At 37.7% G+C, this 23891-nt stretch overlaps 1 protein-coding gene across 2 annotated transcripts in view; it reads right to left on the minus strand.

Moving 5' to 3' along the window:
- Positions 1-23891, minus strand: part of NALF1 (NALCN channel auxiliary factor 1) — a 581296-nt gene that overhangs the window by 251879 nt on the left and 305526 nt on the right. The gene's annotated exons all lie outside the window — the stretch shown is intronic.

Consider the following 23891-nt stretch of genomic DNA (forward strand, 5'->3'; position numbering starts at 1 on the left):
CCTACTTGGAAGAAAGATCTGGGGATTTAGGGAGGCAAGAAGAAAAAGAATATGAGCAAAACCAGTCCCAGGGCAGTTTCCTATTCATGGTGGCCAAGTTCATCATGAACAGTAATTTAAAATGTGAACCACAATCTTCTTCTCCTTCCCAATTAACATTTTGTCATCCTCCTGGCCTCAGCTCCTTGTAATTTCCCAGGGAGGTCTTCCCCTATTCCATGCTGAGGCACCCCTGCTAAATGGTTCTGGAGTGTCGGGCTTTACATTTATTGGTTGGATTATGGAATTGGTGTCAACCAGCCAAATGGTGCATGGGCTCCCGTATACAAATGTACGGCACTGATTGTGTCTGTCCTCATTCATCAGGCATCATGCCTGCACACTGCAAGTTAACGCAATATCTCTCAGTTAATGAAAGGGTGAATGAACATTGTATAATCAACTTGATGAGTGCTTTAAGCTAACTTCGGTAAAATGCATATAAGTCTCTAATTTCTTTGATTCTAAGACAACGTTACCCATTGCCTCTTAACATTTCTGAAGTCTAATTGTTTAATAAAGTCCATAGCTTGTCATATTCTGTCTGGGACTTTTTCTTAGTCCTATAATTGATGGTATACTTGATTTGATGAAATGCAATGTATCCTTGGCTTTAATCTAATCAGATTTCCACCTGAAACAGAGAAATCTGATTTATTAAAACAAGTAAAACAACAATTATAAAGGGTATTTCTTCCCCTTAAACTACAGGTACAAATATAGGCCTTTAAAGGAGGGAGCCACAAGATAAAATAAACTTTGGATTATTTTAGGACTAGAATAATTTTTTAAACTATGTTATTTTTTGTTTGAAGAGCTTAGAACCAATGATTATTCTTATATTAGATGAGAATAAGATTTACATAGGAAGGAACTGTAGCTTCACCATGGAACCTAATTTTTAAACTCTTGCACTTGTGACATTACAACATTGCAGCATCGAAAAGGACAGCACTTTTATACATATAAATATGTTACATAAACATAATAGGTAAAAAAATCTTCAGAGTTAAAAAAGTTTTAAAAAATATATTTAAGTCTCAGAAAATTCTAAGAAATGGGCACTACTCGTATTACTATTGTTATTATTAATATTCCCTCTTTTCACAATTTTGGAGGTTAAATGCATTACCCATAGTCCCAGAAAAAGTAAAGGGGAAAAACCGACATTAAATGCAAACTTCCTAGCTCTAAAATTTCATTCTTTTTCCCTCAAGCCACTATAACACAATGTAGAAGGCCAAAAAGGAATGAGAAATGTATCATTCATTATAGCTCTCTGACAGTGGAAAGGTAATTGAAGTAAAGAAATATGTCTCTAATATCCCTATATATTACAGTACTTCTAGAAAAAAATGAACTATCTATTTCTTCATGCATATTCTATATTCAATATCAAATTGAACTAGCTTAGTGTCCATTTGTGACTCTCTTGCTTTATAAACACTTTCCAGAAAATTACTTTAGGGAATGGTCAGATTTTCAATCACAAGAACACATTAGATATCTGAAACTTAAATTATTCTTCAGTGTTTTGAAATCCCCATAAGACCCTGGCCAGGAGAACAGTTTTGGCAGGCGAGGAGCCTGTGCTCTGGATGAGAGGGACTTTCTTCTTTCTCCTTGTTTCTTCTACCTCATTGGGGTTAAAAGAAGAACAAGAAAGGCTCTAACAGGGTTTCTTAGTCCCACCTTGGATTCCCGTATGCCAGCCAATAAATATTTGTCGAATGAATGCCCCTGGGAATAAATGTTTCCAGACCATTGGCAGCTCTCATTAACATCCTGTATGACATACAGCACACTTATCAGGAGGCAGGAAAAGACGAGGACAGAAGAAATGCCTAAGACACTCTGATGTTTGTCCTGCCGTTTGTAAACGGTAGATGAAGGATGCCATGAAGCCCTGAGAACAGCTGTCTTCTCTTCTGAGCATTAGAAGGCAATAGATATTTTTCAAATCAGAACTCCCCAGGCATGTAAGAAGAGAAAGTCTGTAGAAAAACTGGAGTTCACAGCCATAATCATCCATTTTTAGTGTGAAAGCCTTTCAGAGGCATCATGGTTGTGGAGTATTTGTCTTTAGGGCATTTCCACTGAACAAAGTACCTGGCCAGTGGTACATGATGGGATATCAAATTCTGCTTCTGCTGATACCCTCACAGGACCTGCTAGCCTCATAAACGCTAGTTAGCTCACATAGGGCTTGGAAAAGACTGTATTTTTCAGCAAATCTCCTAAATGTGCATCTATGATAGAAGTGGTAATAAAGAAGGGTTTCATGAGTAATTGCTACCCTCCCGATCATGAAGCCTCTGCGAGTTACATTGTGTGTGTCTGTGCTCCTTCTGGAGATGAAGGCACTGCCTTTCATTGCTGCCTCTCTCACTGATTGCCAATTAGTAAAAATTAATGAGACACTTGACCGGCACTTCTGCTAGAGCTGCAGGAAACTCTGTATTGGGATCTCGTCAGTTCCTTGCACGTTTCCCAGCATCTAAGGCCCTAGATGTCTGCAGTGACATCGGTCCCTCTCTCTGCCACCAGGCAAAGCAGTTCATCACAAGACCAACATGTGAATGGGTCTCATCACATTTTAAACAAAAACCCTACCTTCCTCCACCTTAACTGTAGGGCACTTCCCACACCTCATTTACTGTCAGATATTCAACAATGAAGTTGTAAATACTTTAGCGATGAAACTGCTTGTGAGCAGGCAGTGGTTGGGCCTCAGTCACTTCTACATCCCTAGTACCCAGTAGACAGAGGAGTCTGCAGAGAATTTTCAGTTACTATACACTGAATGCATGAATGGACGGTTGCTCTAATAGAAATATAAATGTATCTGGATACTACTGCTGCAAACCATTTTGTGATGTTTACCTAAAATTGAACTGAAGTCCAAAACCTTTTACATATATTCAGGGTCTTTGGTTGTGAAGCCTCTTCTCGATCCCAGAGCTCTGCACGTTCGAATGATCTGCCCCCTTGTCACTTCCTCAAGGTTAACTCCAAGATAATGACATCCTTGAAGAAACACGCACGATTCCCTAGACCATGACAGCTTTCCCTATTATACACCTTCATAGGACTTAAAACAGTAATGATTTTCCATAAACCTGTGAAATTGCTTGTCTGTCCTACGTATAACTCCTCCTCTACCCCCATCCCCCCTGCCAAATCCTGTGACAGATCCCATGCTTTTACTTCCTAGTTTATCTCTAGAATCTAGCTCAGTGTCAGGCATAAAGTCGAGTGTCCAAAATATTAATTAATTGTTAAGAAGGCTCGGTTCCCTTTGGGCTAAAATTGCACACATATGCAGGATGACCTCTGCCACCATGGACTGTAAGGGAGCTAGTCTGATTGGACAAATGGGCCTTTTCTTTAGGCCTTGGTGTGACATGTAGCAGTTAGCTAGACCCATCTAATAATTAGAAACTGATAAAGGGAAAAAATGTTTAGTTTTTTAGTTGTTAAACTACAGAGTAAAGGTAACCAAAGTAGATAGAGAGGAATTATTAGGGGAAAGGTTACAGGAAGAGCTATCAGTAAGAGAACAGGGATGCAAGGATCTAGGAAGATAGAGCTTTTAGATTAAGCCATGATCAGAATCTTCCAGTTCCCGGGATCCCTGTGTCTCTGAGTCAAGAGTAGGCTGGGCTCCTGAGAGAGATAAGCTGGCTCCTTCCTGTGCTTGGGATGTTTCCAGCCTGGTGTGGCTACACATCGCCCCTCTCACTAGTGACCTGGGAAGAACGACCCCACGGTTGGCAGGGGAAGCCCAGGCACAGAAGGTGCACACGAGGGAGTTTCTTTTCAACGTTCTCATGTCCTGTTCCCAATGTGAATTTTCCTGATGGGGAAACAAGACAACGAATGCAGTATTTTCCTCCTCCCCTTTATTTACTGCCCGTCATGAAATATTTCAACTCAGTGTCTTTGGATACCCAAAGCGGTCATTTTTTTTTTCATCCTGTGTTCATAGAAGTAATTAAACTTTTAGAGAAATATTACCTCTAAAAGTAAAAGAAAAAACTATATTTTCTCAATATATTCTGTGTGAAGAATCAACTTGACCCTAAAGGCCTAAAAGAGTATCTATCCATAAGGGTACTAAATCCTAATTTCATAAAAGTCTGTACCAACTTATAAGAGAGACCTGGTTCTATTAAAGTAGAAAATAGTGTAGAGGCATAACATAAATTCCTCAAGTGCAGTAACCTCGTCTGTACACTTCCAAGAGTATTCTCAGCATCACTCCCCTGTGGGTGAAGAGTATCATCCACTATCTGCTCTCACACACGCAGCCCAACGGATTTTTGACAACTCAAAAAGTGACTATTTTTAAACGCATAGACTTTCCTTTCCAGATGGACAATACTAATAATGGAAAATTATCTGGGGTAACTAGGAGTGGACCACCCATTGGTAATTTTCACGCACACTCACATACATTTAGGACTTGGGAAGCAAGTTTCCAGGTATCTGTGTTTGTCTTGTTCTTGAACAGTTAATATGTTGTTGGTAAAGTACTTACAAATAAACAGGAGGCCTTTGTGGAAAAAATGGGGGAATTATGACAAACATGATGAAAACTTTGCATCCATAAGGAACAACTTCATTTGTTCAGCACCCATGGATGGATGTGCAGTGGATCCACGGTGTTGATAATCTATATCCATTTGATGATAAGCTCTGTGTAACATTTTATCATTCCCCCACAAGTTGTCACATTTAACAAGGGGGCCATTATCTACAGAAGCATCACCCTCTTGGGGTTTTCTATTCAAGTTTATTATGTAGAAACACATTACAGCATAACAACATGGTAAATGACAATATAATGTACTTGAGAGACTAATAAAAATGTTCAACCAGTTAAGCTCTGTGAAGAAACCTTACTGTGATGACTAGACACTGAAGTTTCCAGGACCAAGGACACCTGGGTCCTTATCCCAAGTTACTGTTTTACCTCAGCAAAATGAAGCCATGCATCTTCCATACTCATCTCAAGAAGGCAATACACCCTTCTACCTCAAAGTCCTATATAATGAAGACCTTGAGTCTAAAAAGCCAGTGGATTCGAGTCAGAGATATTTGTCTAAAGAAAAAGTGAAAATGAAATTGTGGCACAGAAAATGTCCTGAGTCGATTCACAGCACGGTGAACCCCTCGTCAGGACGGAAGTAACCTAAAGGACATTTTATAGTGTGGAGGCAGCAAACCAGGCGTTGTGACTCAGAACATTTAGAAAGGCTTGAAGAGTTTCTCTGTTTCCCCCTCGAGGGTCACATACAAATGATTTTGTCAGTGATAAAGAGTGACAGACAGTGTGAGAAATCCCTCTCGGTGACTGACTCTAGGTGTGAGAATGAGAACTAAAAAATGAACATCCGAAGCGAAGGCACAGTTTGCAGAGGAGTAGAGGGCGCCGCATGGATGGCAGAATGTACAGTCTGGAGGGTCCAGGGTGCCCTGCTGAGAGAGCAGGATGCAGTCCACCACCCAGGCCTCAGCCCACTAGGAGGGGTTCTGGATGAAGCTCCCAGAAGGTGCCATGTGAGTTAGGGTGGTCCTATGCTCCACTCCCGCAAAGATTAAGTTAAAGAGGTACCAAGAGAAGGCAGAAATAATAACTGGATTTGAAATTCATCAAAATAGCCATACCAGAAACTACTGCAAATACCTATTGTCTGTCCCTAGCGTACATCATATTCAACAGTCCCACTCAGCACCACTGCCAGGACACACAGACTCTCTTTCTTCAGAAGAGTCCATAAGTGTTTAGTAATTTAACTCATTCTTACAAAGATGACTGTAGGAAAGAAAAAAAACAAAAACCTGAAGACAGCAGGTAAGAATGAGCCAAAGTGAAGGAATGATGGGATCAATTATTTTAAATGATAATAATAATTATAGTAATATTCATTGCCATCATTATCATCCTGATAAATGACATCTGGGCACATATGCCCTTTACGGCACTCAGGTAGGCTGCAAATGTATTTTTACCTCATTTTTACTGGCCCGTCTTAAACTTCTCCTGATGTAGAGGATTGACAGCACCAGAAAGAATACCTAAAAATGCAATTATCTCCTCTCAGCCCCACAGGTTTTCTTGTGCTTTCCTCTGCACCACTGCCTCCTTGAATTTCTCATTTTATAAAACCTCACTTCATGGGTCACCTCCTCAAAGAAGCCTTCACTGCCTTCCTCAATGTCTTGTTGTAACATCCCACCCATAACTCTAGGACTGCAATTCCACAGTATTTCTATAATTGGTTGTTCATTTCTCTTTCTCCTCTTTTCTATCAGTTCTTTGCTGTCTGCAGTAGGATGTTTTCTTAGATACCAAAAAAATAAAGTATGTTGAAAAAGGTTAACTTATAAGATTCTGCTAATGGATGTATTTCACTAATGGGCAACAATAGACATTTCTGTAGTTATTTAGATTCAAAACCGGTTCCATCAAAACTCCAGAAGAGAGAAGTACACAATTTCATTTTCTTTGAGGGTATAACATCTGCAACCAAAAAGAGACAGCTGTTGAAATGACTTCACAGTGATATTAATATGCAGAATAATTACGAAAAATGAAGCAATTTGTTATTAAGAACAAGTATGGCTGAATCAGAATTTATCACTGGAATTTTATGTAACAGGATCATCCACCATTTTATAATCTTCAGAATTGTTCAAAGTGCTTTCATAACCGTTATTTTATTTATGGTTTTATCCTGTCATGATAGCCCTGGTATGCAGAAAAAGACATTATCATTTCTACTTTATGTATGAGGAAAATAAAGTAAAAATGAAAAATGCTGGATGGGCTGGACAAGTCATTATCTGGGAAAATGTGCACCCAGGAAATAACACTGGAAAGAAATGGTACAAAGTAAAATTCATTTTGAGCCTTTTACTTACCATGTAGAGCCTTAGAAACAGGTAAGTCAGGATCTCTTAGGTATCTGATTAGGAGTATGAATGGGTGAAAGGCCACCACCTTGTTTTGACATAAGGAACCAGTACATTTATTTCATCAGCACAAATACTGACTGCAGCAAAATGAACAGTTAGGGACATTTATAAATAAAGAAGTGTAAGTGCTCTGAAGGGTTGGGGTTCAACGGGCAGGTGGACGGAAGTCTTATAATGCCATCATTCACCTTGGCACCTCCAAACAGAAATGGCTTGATGCAAAGAGGAGTCCGTTGACTTTCTTGATAAAGGGGAAAAGACCCAGCATGGAAGGAAACACCCCAAATTCCAGCTGTCACAGAGGCCTTACTCTGCCTCACTGCCAGCCTCTGTTTGCACCATGCCCACTTTCTCAATCACCATTGCCACCCACTGAAACAGTATACTGCTTCTCACCTCAGGGCCTTTGCACACACTGTTCTTCTTGCATAAACGGAATCCTTAGGCCTAAGCAACTCCTCAGCTTTCTTCAGATAACTGCTCAGTGGCCTTCTTCCCCAATAAGCCTTCTTTGATCCCTCTGACCAGGTCAACTGCCCTTTATCATACCCTCAAAACCATACCCTTCTCCCTGGAAACACTTACTACAGTTGGATTTTTAAATGTTCTGTGTGTAGTTCTTTGAATAATATTTGCTTTCCTATAGCTGACTGTAACCTTTATGAGGACAAGAACCAAATCTTAATTTTGGACGTTGTGCTAGTTATCCTGACTAGTACAAGAGCTGGAATTGGCTCTCATCTTCTGGCTAAGTAGATTTTGAACAACTTCATCCCAATTCCTAAGGCCAGGTGCTCCTCTGCTGGAGATCCCGTAGTCCTTTCTTTTATGCTAAATTTTCCTTCGAAAAAAGTAAACAAAAAGACAAAACCAGGAGGCATTAAGGTCTCTTAGAAGGGAAGGTACCATAGGCAGTATTTTTCAATGGGGAGGTTTGTCTATAATACTGCCAGCTTCCCTTTCTAGAGTTAGAGATGATTTGCTCAGCCCATCCCATAAACCAGTCCACTCCTGCAATCTCATGCTTCACTCTCTGGTAAACTCATTCATAATAAGGGTAAACAATTCGTAATCTTCATATTTCATATCTTTTGTAATATTTGCACTTTAACAGAGAGCAAAGATTTAAAAGAAAAAGAAGTTTATTTGTGAGATTTCGAACTGTTAGTGTACCTTCTTACCCCGAAGCAATCAAGATGCACAAATTGTTAGGCTGCCCAAGGCAAGCATCATGGTCTGCCCAGGGAGTTCCATGTCCCAGGAAATGTCTCCCGGGATGCAAAGCTCCAGAAGTTGCCTTTGGCAATGAGTGCTGAAACCTGGGGGAAAGTACAAAACTCCAAAGTCATCCCACAAAATAGGGGTTGAAAGCAGCACTGTTTTCAGTTCCAGGTGGGTATGGCAGAGATGATTAACCTAACACGTCCCTGTTGCTGTCTTTCCCCCACCACTGACGTTGACGGTCATGACTTTCCGCTCACGGTGTTGGATCATCTGTAGCTGCATCATTCTGAGTGATGCAGCTTCAGTGCATTGTAATAATGAGTCTTAACCAGTGTCCGTTTGCCTATGGCTTAACTATTGCGCTTTGTATCAAGGTAGCACTAGTTTAGTTTTTAACATGATGAATATTGTGACCATGTTTCCTAAGAGTTCCTATAGTGAAAACAATCATGATTACACCAAGACAACATGACCTAGACATCACCAAAAAAGGAGGATGAACAACAGTGGTATTTTAAATGACAGATAGGAGGACATATTCAACCTGGTTAGGAAGGTAAATAACCCAAAGAGAGCATACTTCTCAATAGACTTTGAGTCTGGTCATGGTGGAGAAGGGGATGTAATAGCCCATGTGGACACAGAATCTCCCAAGTCAGCATAAGACAGACAGGTGTTCCTAAATCAATCAAAAGATTTTGTCTCCTCCAAAGACACCATACTCAGAATGTAACAGCTACTGAATTTTGAGCACACTGCACAAATGAACACACATTATCACACTGCACATACAATATCTTATCATTCACACAAACTCAGTTATCGTTCCATTCTCTTGATGGCTCAATGAAACCAAGTAAAGTTACATTTCCTGAATCAGAGGTTGCAGCTAAAATGTGCCATGGGTGAACAAAAGGGAGAATGTTGATCTTGTCAGATGGTACTAACAATCATGCTTTCTGTAACATATTAAAAATGATGTGTTCAATCACAGCCACAAAATCAAAAATGGTATTCCTAGCTCTTAGGTATTATGAAAATTGGAGTTTTAAATCATCATCTTGATTTCTATGAAGATTTTAATGAAAGCACAGGAAACATAAAACAAAAAAATTGTTGATTGTTGATATCTTGTCCAACTGCAAATTAGACTTTGCTCATCCACCATCATATGTAGCAGAAGGAACAAATACAAATTTTGGCAAATTCCATCTAGATTATAGACTCACCCCACTCCCTAAAAATTACCTTCCAAATGCCTGTATATCCTGCATGTGACACTGAAAAACGGCATGTGATGTGCTTCCCTGTGACACTGAAGTTTTCATAATGAAAGTCTGGTCAGTCCTTCACCTGCCTCAAAGCATGCAGAAGCACTGACTGGGATGTGAATTCACAGCTACGGAAGGAGACAGCACCCAAAGACAAGACGCTTAACATTGTCAGCCACAGAAAAGATGTTAAAATACTGACCTGCAGTAAGATTATACTTTGCAAGTGTGGGAAAAGAAGGATGTCCACCAACGTGGAGTGCACTGGACGAGAACGGAGAGCAAGATTACAGGGAAACAGGATCTATGCGCTGCTCCTCCAGAACTGTGATGACCTTTGAGAAGGCCAGAGGAGCCTAGAAAAGGATGAACTGACTACACCTCAGTTGTCCAGTGTCCTGTGCGGGCTGTGACGAAAACTCAGCAGCAAAATGAATTGGTTTTTTGAAGCAAGACTGCTTAAGAACTAAAAAAAACCCAAAATGTTACCAGAAAAGGGCAAATGAATCACACGGTTCTTTCTCAATTTCTTTATTAAATTGTAACGTATTTGGAAACCACCTTGGACTTTGCAAGTTCCACTTACCTTTGTGCTTTGAAAGCATGTTCCCTGGGAAAGCGCTGTTTAATTGGTGGTGACATCCAGTGTGCTGCAGTGTGTGTGAAAATGGCAGACCTTTTGGGCACAGAGAGCCAGTATGATGAACTTAAAGGACCTAATGGACGAACAGCCAGTCTACCAAAGCCAGCCTGCGGGTACAAAGTGGATGGGCATTTGTGGAGTGCTGGAAATTGATTCCTACATGTCTAAAACCTGCTGTTGCCTGCAAGTCAAGTCCTAAGAATCCCACGCTCTGACCCCACTGTGGAGAGAATATTTTGCTTGGTGCACTCACCGGACTGACACCAGGAATCAGTGCCCTGAGGGTCTGACAAGAGCAGAGCTGCAAGTCAGAGGGAGGTTTATGTTTGTATCCGATGTTAACACCACGCCAAGAACGGGGGCTGTGTCCCGAGGGTGCAGGCAGCCCAGCAAAGTGGGATGGAAAGCAACGTGCCAGTAGTATATTTTATTAAATATAGGTAATACTGATTAGATTTGTTACATAGTTTCCTTTCTAAAATTCTTACATCTATGAATACTGAGGGTATACAATAATATAGCCTAAGGATTTTAAATATCCAGAGTTTAACAAAAAGTTCAAATAAATTGCTGTATCCAAGAACAGAAAGAAATGTTATAAGAATATTTTTATATATTTTTATTTTTTATGCAGTTTTTAAAAGTTACTTTCCTTTTACAGTTATTACAAAATATTGGCTATATTCCTCATGTTGTACAATACATCCTTGAGCCTATCTCAGTACTGTTATATTTTTATCATACATATTTGATTAATCATTCTTACTGTTTAATTACTATTCATTGGCACTGTTAATTAGTCCTACTGTTTTATTTAAATAATAGCATTTCTGTAATGGAAAAGTAAATAATACAGAATAATATATCATTCAGATAAACACCAATGTTTCATAATTTTGTTAATGTATAATTATTTGTTATATATGATGCTGTCATGGTTTTGTTTTATCTGGTATAGTTATTTCCCGGGTTGTCTTCCCACAAAGTTGGTCATTCTGATCACCAGGGCCATGTCAGGACAAGTCACTTCCTGCCCTGATGTATATTTCCCTTCAATCACAGTTTTCTAGATTATTTCAGATCCATATCCAATGCTACTTCATCAGTAAAGCCTTTGGCAATCAAAGCGATCAGAATTAGTAGTTCTCAATGTCCTCACAGCACTTCGGATATAGCTTTTCTGTAGTCTGATTGGTACCATAGATATTTGTGTGCATGCGAATCTTCTTCATCAAATATAAGCAGCTGAGGGTCAGGAGCCCAGCCTCCTGTATCTTCATAGGCTTTTAGCACCTCTCATAGTTGGAGGCCTTTAATTAATGATGATTAAATGTGTCTTTGCTGCATCTGACAATTAAATAGAACAAAACAACTGAATCAGGAATCAACAGATCCGCCATATGCATGCAGATAAAGTAATTTTACACTTTATCTGTTTCCCGATCATCAGAATCTTTGCCCTTGTAAAAATAGAAAACTATTTTATGAAATGTAAACATCTTGACTGCCTTCCAAGTTCTGATTGCTATCCAAAAGAGATAAGATGAAGCCAATCAGATCTGATATTTTATTAATTTGATATTAGAATAGATGGGCTACTGATTACCTAATTAAAGAGATATTACATAAAACAAATCCTATACACAGAATCTATGAGTAAACAACAAAGAAGAATAAAAAATAGTTGTATCTGGTGATGGACGTATTCTTATATTAAAAAATAAGAAGCAGGAACATATTAATCATGTGTCAGAAGGAGTCAGGCGGATAAAATATGTCAGAGAGTATTAAGCTCAAAGAAAGGTTCCTATTGTTGGATCCACTGTGCAATAACTACAGGAAAAGAATTTGAGGGGCTTGGGAGAGAACTGTGGGGAAACAGGAACAATTTACGTTGGGGAAAAAAAGAAAGCCCTGGAGACATCTGCTTCCTGATCACTGTTAAAAATGGCTATGGGTTTAAAGTCAATTGAATTTGGGCAGTGATTTTGGAGGGTAAGTAAGTTTTGTGCAGAAGGAGATATGGGAGGATGATGACTAAAGATCAAAGAGTAAGATTCATTGTTGCAATTTTAAGAAGAGAAAATGGTGGGAAGAAGACATCTGAAGAACAATGCAGAACTGAAAAGTGATTTCAGACCTAGGAGATGCTTTGCAAATGATAGTGTCTCCATTATGAAGAGAAGAAAAATGAATGGATACACACAGATTATGAAAAAATTAACAAGGGGCTTGATTTTTGTTCTTGTTGCTATTATTATCTTAACAATGTGTTCAAGATTCTTCAACAAGAGAAATAAAAACAGCAATCCTGACAATTGTCGTTACAGTAGGAGGCCAAAAGGAATTCTTTCAGGTTAATCCAAAAAAAATCTTTGCAAAAACAGAAGCAGTTTCTACTCAGAACAAATGAATGAAAATGGATATATGTAGAAAACATAGTAGTAATGGATTTTTTAATGTTATTAAGTACTTATCAAATATGTGTGTATATATGTACAGATCTATCACACAAGGACACACACATACACATGCACAACTGTGACGAAGCCCTAACCTAATGACAACTATACTTCAGCAAAGGCAAAAGGTCAATATACTTGCAGTTAAAACTGAAATGATGCCTGGTCTTCTATTATCTTAATTATTTAGTCAATAAACGAATGTCAGAAGGAAATAAATCTGGTATATGGTCACTTAATAAACGTTATTAATACAGACGACTTAAAAACAAGTTCTTCAAACACTAAAAGTATTTTTTCTCAAACACTTTGAGAGTTATAGAGCCACAGAATTCACAGACTATTAGAATTAAATCCTGTCTTACATTTAAAGGTTATATACAATAATATCTTTTTAAAGTCACTTGGTCTCAGAACCAGTGAAAATTCTACTCTTCTGTTGGAAATTCTAGGTTATGTGCCACATGCAAGCTCTTGATCAAGTCACTATTTCACACTATTTTAATAATGTTTGATTGTTTACAGGACCATCCTGAAAATCGAGGACACTGTAATGAACACTGAGATTTAGAGACCAAAGGAAAAAATAATCGAACAATGATTTCTTTATGCCTTGGTTTGTCTTTCCTGCTATTCTTAATCTGACATATTCTTCTCTAATTATCCCAACTTTATTTTATGTGTGCATATTTTCTCTTTTCCTTGAGATGTAAGTGACTGTGGGACTTTACCTGGTATGTACATCATCTAGGGCAATGTTTGTGTGTTGTTTTCAAATAACGCGCTGAGGAAACTCATTATCTTTAAAACTTATCCTAACGTTCCATTTAAAAGGTCAGGTAGCATCAAAATTATCTATACCATCAAAACAGGTCACACATAGTTTATAGATCAACTATATCCATTATCATGTATAAGGTTAGAAGTTTACAATCAAGCTTGTCAGCAAGAATACAGGAAGGCTTGACAGTCTCACATATATTAATTCTAAAGTGGACAGGGATACAAAAAACAAAACAAAACAAAAAAACCTACATCATTTTGTTTTTGTGATGGTAAAGAATTATGTCTTAGGGCTTCCCTGGTGGTGCAGTGGTTGAGAGTCCGCCTGCCGATGCAGGGGACACAGGTTCATGACCAGGTCCGGGAGGATCCCACATGCCGCGGAGCGGCTGGGCCCGTGAGCCATGGCCGCTGAGCCTGCGCGACCGGAGCCTGTGCTCCGCAGCGGGAGAGGCCACAACAGTGAGAGGCCCGCGTACCACAAAAGAAAAAAAAAAAAGAATTATGTCTTAAAATATCATTTTATGCCTAACATCACTTTGTTTCGACTCTCATTTTTTCCATTTTGTTAAATATTTTTGTAATTTCCATTGTGTCATTTCCTATCTCTGCATGAAGAGGTCCGCTAAGAACTAAGATGCTGAAACAGCAAATATTTTGTATAGCGACTCAATAAACTGAAGTATTTAAAGAGAAGCCCTGTTTTCAGAATGTCAAACTTATCAGGTAGACGTGATTTTACACATTTACCAAGTCAGTTTCCTCATACAATTTTAAGCCTCGGCGTGTGGATTATTTAAGCTAGCCACTGATGGGAACAGAGTTCTACTTTCTGTTGAATGTGGTGATTTAAAAAGGATAAATGAAATAACGATTTACTAGAAAATAAGAGAGAAGGATTTTCTTTTGCATTTTTCCACCTTGTGAAATACATGATTTCAGGCATTCCTTTTAATATGGATAAATGTTTTTGATGTATAAGAGCATCAATGAACAATTTTCCTATCCAACTGAAAGGATGGAACTTCTGCAGGGCATTTTATTACTTTTCACATGAACAGATGCAAAAGAATTACGGTTTGGGGCTCTCTTTTGGAGGCGGCAGTAAGAATCCCCCCAAATTTAAAAGGACTGACTACAGCTTTCATCATTTGCAGACTATATTTGACTTAGGACAGGACAGATTATTTCTATGCTCAAACTGCTACCAGAGAAATCTATTTCTACGACTGAGGACCTGCTTCACACGGTCAAGAGTGCAAGGAATGTTTAATCTCAAGTGATAAATAAGGCTTCCCTCTTTTAAAAAATATTTTGGAGATTCTTATGAAAATATAAATATGATAGAAATACTTTGAGAATGCTTCCTATCGATAGCATGAAATTAGAAAAATACAGTTAACATCAAGTTCTGTTTTTCAAAGAAGACTTTAAAGATATGTTTGAGCTTTGCAGGCTCCCCTTCATCTCTCCAGCACCCCATCCTTTAGGAAACACAGTATAAATCTCCCTTACATTTCCCTGAGTTAAATACCTTGGGAGATTTTTATTTAAAGAGATGCCTTATTGCACAGATAAGTTGTTATTAATTTAGAAGAGTAAGTTGTCTAAATGGTATTCATCTAAAATTATAAAATGAGAACTGCAATGGCCTTAATGAGAATCCAACTTCATGGGAACCCACCTATTCCCTTCTGGTTCCATTACTGCAGGTCACCTCCCAAAGAACCCAGAGCCCCTTAGAACTCTGGCTACACCTTCCTTTTTAAAATCTCTGTAAAATATTATACTTCTTATAACCACTTAAACAATAAATTCTAGAATTTCAAAAACTTGTTCGGACAATGAGAAAAAAGTGAAAGCAGATACATAGTTAAATCTAAATCCCCCCCCCCATATATGACCTTTTTGTGTAATCTGATTGCCTAAAAGCTTTCGGAGAATACAGATGAATTGGTACAATACTGTTATTTAATGCACTTTTTTTTCTTTTCAAAAGAATCTATAAAAATGGAGATGCAGCTTGTTTATGCCTGTATTTGTGAAAATAACCATTTAGCAGTTGACAGATAAAGTTCCACTGAACACAGCCCATGTCCTGAGATTCATGCAGCCTGTGGGTGGCCCTTGTGTTAGCTGATTGGAGCCTGGAGAACAGGCTGCAGGCACAGAGGCCTCAGGCTGAATCCTGCCAGCATGCTGGTGTTGTCTGACCCCAAATTCAAGCAAATAAAATAGAATGTAAAGTCTGTAGGTGGGGCAAGCTCTCGCTCAGCCTCTTTCCCAGGAAAATCTCCAGCCAGCCCAGTTCATCCATTTAGCTTTTCTGTGTGCTCCAACCTTAGAGGCACTTGAAATTGTGGCCTTTAACAATGGCCTTTAACAGAAGACAGATGTGATAAGACAAAATAGACAGTATTTATAATAGACTCTCCAGTGGCTCTGACTGCATATTGTACGTTTTTTAAAAGACAACTAATTTATTATTAAAAAGGCCTAATTACATCACTCTTCAGTTTCACATTCCTTAATAGGTTTACTTATTGTTTGTAACCTAAAGTCCAAAGTTCTTGATACTAGTATTGAAGTCCTCTCCAAAATCTGGCCCTAACTTAGTTTTTCAATTTTATACAATACACTAACCTCATCCCCAAACTCATATTTCTGCTGAGTACAACATATCTTTTACTCAGGCTTTTCTCCATAGTTTGCCTTAACTACCATCACAGCGTATGTCACCACTGTAACTGTCCCCCTCCCGCCATTCTTGATGCCTAGGGGAAATGGGCATCCCAGGTAAAGCTGCTGTGAGCCGCAAGGTCTAGTTACCCTCTCTCTATACCTCTGTTTATTCAACAACTACTTAGCAAATGTCTACATATGCCAGAGAGCCAGAGTTGAATGAAACAGACAAAGGTCCCTGCGTGCAGAGAGTCTATGCTTTAGCAGGGGAAACAGAACATACATAAATAACCCAAATTTGACGTAACTGCAAGAAGCTGTAAGGGCTATGGAGAAGATTACATGGGCAAGAAGAGAGAGAATGACTAGAATTCAGAAAGACCTCTGAGCCCGTGACAGCAAGGAAGCAGAGCCATGCCCGGGGTGAGGGCAGCACCATGCAAACGGTGGAAGAATGTCCCAGGCAGACAGTACAGCAAGTTTTAAAGCGGTGCGGAGAGAACAGAGGATTTGTGATAAATGTCCAAGGCACGGGGGAGGCTAAAGTGCAGCAAGGAGTGGGAAGCAGGCTCAGGGCATGACAAAGAAGAGTGGCTTTCATTCTAAACATGCAGGGAAGCTGATGATGGTCGATACGGAAATGACATGATCTGATTTGTTGTTGAAAAGGTTCCTTCCAGTTATCACTGCAGGAGGCTCACAGGAGAAGTGGGGAGCTCAGAGATGACTCGTGCAAGTGGTCCAGGTGAGACATGACAGCTGGGAAGAAGGTAAGAGCTGGTCAGAGTCCGATTTCTGTGAAGGTAGGATGGCAGATTTGCTGATGGACTGGATTGGATGTGGGAGTGAAAGAGAAAGTCACAAATGACTCCATGAGTGAGATCTGAGGACTAGGAACTCGGAATCACTGAGTTCTTCCGAGAACACTGAGAGAAGAGTGAGTTTGGTGGGCAGGAGATTAAGAGTTCCATTGGGTACACAAGAAATTTAAGTGTCTCCTGTATATCCAACTGGAGATTTTTAGTACATCACTGGATGTGTGAGTCTGAGTTTCCAGAGCTGGGCATATAAATTTGAAAGTTATCAACTTTGACATATCCATATTGTTGTGAGATTGCTTTCAGCCTTAAGATCTCAGTTAGGTATGGACAAATTTGTTTTCCCACCACATCAAAAACTCATTGGACTACTCAATATTCTGTAATAACCTCTATGGGAAAAGAATTTGAAAAAGAATAGATACATGTACATGTATAAGTGAATCACTTTGCTGTACACCTGAAACTCACACAGTGTTGTAAATCAACTATACTCCAATATTAAATGAAAATTAAATTAAAAAATAAAAGCCAAAAAAAAGAAAGAAAACTCATTGGAGAGAGAACACCATCTTCTGAGTGTTTCCCATAGTGACATATAAATGCAATTGGATATAAAGTTAAGGTTCAATAGATATTGGTTGAACTTATGGAAATAACATTTCTTTATAGGTGGTTTGATGGATAAAAATTTTGTTCTTAAAACCAATTCTGAAGTCTTTTAAGCCTGTTCAGCGTTGTTGTACTGACACTATTTATTAACAATTATGATGTAAAACATTTTACCATGCTACTTCTCAAACTTGGAGAAACTTTTTGTTGTTATTATTAATTTATGACATCAGAACATGTGAGAAATTAAAGATTCACCTTAGGCCAGAAATGCCTTTAAGTATCACTCATTTAGTTAAAATGTAGTCATTTTAACTATGTTTCCCTGAAGTCAAACCAATCCATATCTATTCCTACTTTTCCCCTTCAATAACATGTTTTTTAAAAATACACTATATTTTATCTCATTATAATAAAGTCCACATATGACAACTTAGCTATGACAATAGCTAACATACTCAACAGTGAAAAATGGAAAACTTTTTCTCTAAGATAAGGGATGAGGCAAAGATGTTCACTCTCATCACTTCTATTCAACATAGAACTGGAAATCTTAGGGAGAGCAATCAGGCAAGAAAAAATAAATAAAAGGCATCCAAAAATGAAGAAGTAAAATTGTCTCTGCAGATAACATGATCTTTTATACAGAAAACACTAATGACTCCACCAAAAATCTGCTCGAACTAATAAACAAATTCTGTAAAGTTGTAGGGTACAGAATCAATATACAAAAGCCAGCTACATTTCTACACACTAACAGCAAACTATCTGAAAAAGAAATCAAGAATACAATCCAATTTACATAGCATCAAGATAAATTAAATGCTAGAAATAAATTTAACCACAGAGATGAAAGATGTGTACACAGAAAAATATGAAACATCGATGAAAGAAATTTGAAGACACAAATAAATGGAAAGATATCTTATGTTCAAGGACTGGAAGAATTAATATTGTTAAAATGTCCACACGACCTTAAGTGATGTATAGATTCAGTTCAATCCCTAAAAAAATATCAATGGCATTTTTCACAGAAATAGAGAAACCTATCCTAAAATTCATATGGAATCACAATAGACTCTGAATAGTCAAAGCAAACTTGAGCAAGAAGAACAAAGCTGGGAGCATAACACTTCCTGATTTCAAACTATGTTACAAATTTATAGTAATCAAAACAATATAGTACCACCATAAAAACAGATACATACACCAATGAAACAGAATATAGAGCCCCGAAAAAAATGTGCACATATACAATCATCTAATCTTCAAAAAGGTGCCAAGAATACAAAATAGAAAAAGAATAGTCTCCTTAATAAATGGTGTTGGGAAAACTGTATGGTCACATGCAAAAGAATGAAATTGGACCCATATCTTACATCTTACACAAAACTCGACTCAACATGGATTAAAGTCTTAAATATAAGACTGGAAACTGAAAAACTCCAAGGAGCAAACATAGAGGAAAAGCTTCTTGACACTGATTTTGGCAATGATTTTTTGGAGATGACACCAAACAGCACAGACAACAAAAGCAAACACAAGTAAGATTACATGAAACTAAAATACTTCTGTACAACAAAGAAAAAATTCAACAAAATGATAAGGCAACCTATGGAAGGGGAGAAAATATTTGCAAACCATATATCTGATAAAGGGTTAATATCCAAAACATATGAGGAACTCCTACAAATTGATAGGAAAAAACAAAAACAAATAACCTGATTAAATATTGAACAAAGGACCTGAAGAGACATTTTTCAAAAGGAGACACACAAATGGTTAACAGGTGTATGAAAAGGTACTCAACATCACTAATCATCAGAGAAATGCAAGTCAAAACCACAATGAGATATCACCTCACACTTGCTGGAATGGCTCTTATTAAAAAACAAAACAAGCGCTGGCAAGGGTGTAGAGGAAAGGGAACCCTTGTGCACTGTTGGTGGGAATGTAAGCTAGTACAGTCACTATGGAAAACAGTATGGAAGAAATGAAAAATAGAATTACAGTGTGATCCAGCAGTCCCACTGCTGAGTATCTATCTAAAGGAATTAAAATCAAAATCTCGATAAGACACCTACACTCTTATGTTCACTGCAGCATTATTCACAATAGCCAAGATACAGAAATAAGCTAAATGTCCATCAAGAAATGAATGGATAAATAAAATGTGGTATATACATATAATGGGATATAATTCAGCCTTAAAAAAGAAGGAACCCTGAAATTTGTGACAACATAAATGCACCTGGAGGCCATGATGATAAGTCAAATAAGCCAGACACAGAAAGACAAATATTAAATGATCTCATTTATACGTGTAATCTAAAAAAAATCAAATTTAGAGAAGTAGAGAGTAGACACAGTTGCCACAGCCTGGGGGAAGGAGGAAATGAAGAAATGATGATCAAAGGGTACAAAGTTTCTGTTATGTAAGATAAGTAAGTTCTGGAGATCTACTAATCAGCATTGTGTCTATAATTAAAGATATTGCACTGTATAATTAAAATTTGCTAAGCAGCTAAATCTTATATTAGGTGTTCTTAACACACACATACACACACACACAATGATAATAAAAAAGGGGGCGAGAGGGAACTTTGAGAGGTGATGGATATCTCTATGGCTTTGATGGTTGTGATGCTCTCATAGGTGTATCCTTATCCCCAAACTAATTGACTTCTATATATTAAATACAATAGAGTGTCTTACAAATATACTAAATTTAAAAACAAAAGAGTATATTTAAAAAAAAATTAAACAGGGCTTCCCTGGTGGCGCAGTGGTTGAGAGTCCGCCTGCCGATGCAGGGGACACGGGTTCGTGCCCCGGTCCAGGAAGATCCCACATGAAGCGGAGCGGCTGGGCCCGTGAGCCATGGCCACCGAGCCTGCGTGTCCGGAGCCTGTGCTCCACAACGGGAGAGGCCACAACAGTGAGAGGCCCGCGTACCGCAAAAAAAAAAAAAAAAAAAAAAAAAAAAATTAAACAGCTTTATTGAGATATAATTCATATTCAACACAGCTCACTAATTTAGAGTGCATAATTCAATGATTTTTAGTACATTCACAGAGTTGTGCAACTATCACTCCAACTAATTTTAGAACATTCTTGTCACCCCTCCCCACAAAAATACCTGTACCAACTAGCAGTCATCTATCAATACATCAACGCAAGCCAACCACTATTCTATAATATTTCTGTCTCTATATATTTCCTATCTTGGAAATCTCATGTAAGTGGACTAACAAAATATGTTATCTCTTGTTGGTCTCTTCCAATAAGTATAGTATTTCCAAGAATCATCCATGTTGTAACAGGTAACAAAACTTCAATATCTTATTTTGCTGAATAAAATTTCATTCTATGTATGCCCGCCCTTTATCCATTCATCACTTGATGGACAGTTGGGTTGTTTCCACCTTTTGGCTCTTGTGAATAAAGCTGCTATGAACATTCACGTACAATTTTTTGAGTGGAAATATTTTTCATTTCTCTTAAATATATAATAAGGAATATAATTGTTGGCTAATAGTATTTCTAAATCTATTTTTAAACTTAAGCATAATTAAGAAATTATCTTTAATTTATCAGGAAAATCACCTTTTATTGGTTAAATACAGAAGAGAAGGAATACTGAATTTCTGGGATATTGGTAATTTCTAACTGAGTGGACAGTTCTTTCATGGAGCACAAACAAAATACATGTACTCTTCATTCAACATTGAACAGATGCATATGAAAATTCTAAGCTATTTTCCAGGGATGAAATCATTATTCAGATTGTAATAGAGTTTCACAAATAGAATTTTATGTTAAGCTGACCTACTTCAAGCATTTTATTAGGGAGTTCCTGGTCAGCGCGTGACAGCAAAATGTAGGAGAAAGACGGGTTTTCTTCAAATCTCCTTTCCTTCATTAACTTAGAATACAGGACATTTGTTTATAACTGGCCCCAGAGGAGATTCATGTATTTTATGTGCTAGAATTTTTTTTTTTAATGGATAAGGGAAGTTACATAAGAAGCACCTGAGGCAACCAAGGGCTAATGAACCTGCTCAGGTATGTTTAAAAATCTAAGTTGCCTCTTAAAAAAATGTTTAAAGGTGTTTCAATATGTTCTAGTTTTCCATCCTCCTTACAGAAAGCAAGGGCAGAAATACTCGATACAGTGAAGTTCATAGTAGCTGTCAAGGAGCCACTTTTTCTAGTGTGGTGAAGATGGTTTGAAATCAGGACTTTGGGTTCTAGGTATCTTACACTGTCTTGCCCTCTTGATATTGGGATTCCTTCAACTCATCCCTGTTATACTTATGAAATAGTAGAGAATAATTAGCACTCATTGCCTAATGGATAATTGAAGAGCCAAATGAAAAGTCTAAGTTAAAAGCATAAAAATGGCTAGTTGTGCTAACTAGGAGACCAAAAATTGCTCAACTAGCTGGATGTTCCCAGAATGGAATGGCTGGCCTGCCATGTCTGAGCCTCCTCCCATACCACACATTCTTGCTGGCCTTTTCTCCTCTGAATCACCACCTTCTTCATAAAAACAGATTAGGCTCATTGATTGGAAAAAAAATAGTAATAAATTATACTGCTCCATCCTATTTAAAAAAAGTATCTATCATGACTTCTGACAATTTGAAATAGTCATAGGAATGTCTGGGTCTTATAAGCATGGGGACTTCCCTGGTGGCACAGTGGTTAAGAATCTGCCTGTCAATGCAGGGGACATGGGTTCAAGCCCTGGTCCGGGAAGATCCCACATGCCACGGAGCAACTAAGCCCGTGCGCCACAACTACTGAGCCTGCGAATCACAACTACTGAAGCCTGCGTGCCTAGAGCCCGTGCTCTGCAACAAAAAGCCACTGCAATGAGAAGCCCGCGCACTGCAACGAGGAGTAGCCCCCGCTCACCACAACTAGAGAAAGCCCACGTGCAGCAACGAAGACCCAACGCAGCCCAAAATAAAATAAATTAAATAATTAATTAAAAAATATATAAGCATGAACATAATTATTCATTATTGTTGCTTTATAATGATCAAGGTGGTAAGTAAGCATTAGTGGAGATTCTGCTTCATATATGAAATTTTGAAACGATTGATTCAGCTCTTTATTTCACCTTGTATAATACAAATATTTGGATTTCTGAGGTCAGTCGTAAATGCTTTCATCATATAAGTAACTAAGGACCATACTAATGTATATTATACTAATATATATAATTACATGGATATATTAGTTATATTAATAGAATTTATTAAAATATTTATATAGGTCTATTGATTTTATTAGTATATTGCTATATTATATAACTAATAACATATAACTATATGTTTTATATTTTAGACTGGTATAGTCATTGCAACTATTGATGAATAATACTAATGAAGATAAGGAATTTTGATATAAAATGAAATCTGAACTGCTTGCCTGGTAGAGGATGTATAACTAACCAGGTGTGAATCTTGAGCAAGTCATTCAATCTTTCTTAAACTTTTCATTTCCATATGTAACATAGAGGGGGATAAATTAACTTTCAAACCTTGACAATAAAATGCAGTTCTAGGTATTCCAACTCCATCATCATCTTTCGAACTCACTCTGGTTTTTCCTTGAGCAGGCTGCTGATAAACAACACCAGAAATAAACATCTGAAAGGAAAGTCCAGCTGTGCATTATCACAGGTTTCAACCACACAGAGACAACCCCCATCTCACAACTAATGCAAAATCAGGAAGAAGGAGCCAATCAGACCAGCCTCATAAATGGAGAGCAGAACTAAACACACCTTTTACTTGTTAAAAAGCAAACAAACAAGCAAGCAAGAAAACAAGACACTTTCCATGCTAAATAAGTTTAATATTTGGGTTTGGGAAACTTTTATTTCTCTCTTTTTAGAGTATATTATAACTACTTGTCATGAAAATAAGTCTAACATAAAAATAAATTATTTGCAAATTATATTTTCAAGTTCCAGTATTTAATGAATGGAATTAAAAATTTGATATATATATAATATTTATTTTTAATCAGATTCTGTTTCAAACAGAAATTGGTTGCTAATACACAAGATGTACAAATTCAGCCTACTGTTTATGCAGAACTGACTTATCCATCTTTACCACTGGTGTACATATTTATATGTAGTAGTATTGTATCTACATATTACATACTACTTTATAATACTGTACACAAACACAAACATATGCTTACACAAACATACCAGACACTCTTGGAGATCTTATTCCATATTTATCGATTGAATTGACTACTCTACTTTCTACTATTTTAAGGCTTTAACTCCAGGAAATCTAAATAACATTAAAAAGCAAACTAATAATTACGGGATTGTTGACAAAGTTTACTG

Source organism: Mesoplodon mirus, assembly GCF_964341445.2.
Source record: "Mesoplodon mirus genome assembly, chromosome: 17".
NCBI lineage: Eukaryota > Metazoa > Chordata > Mammalia > Artiodactyla > Ziphiidae > Mesoplodon > Mesoplodon mirus.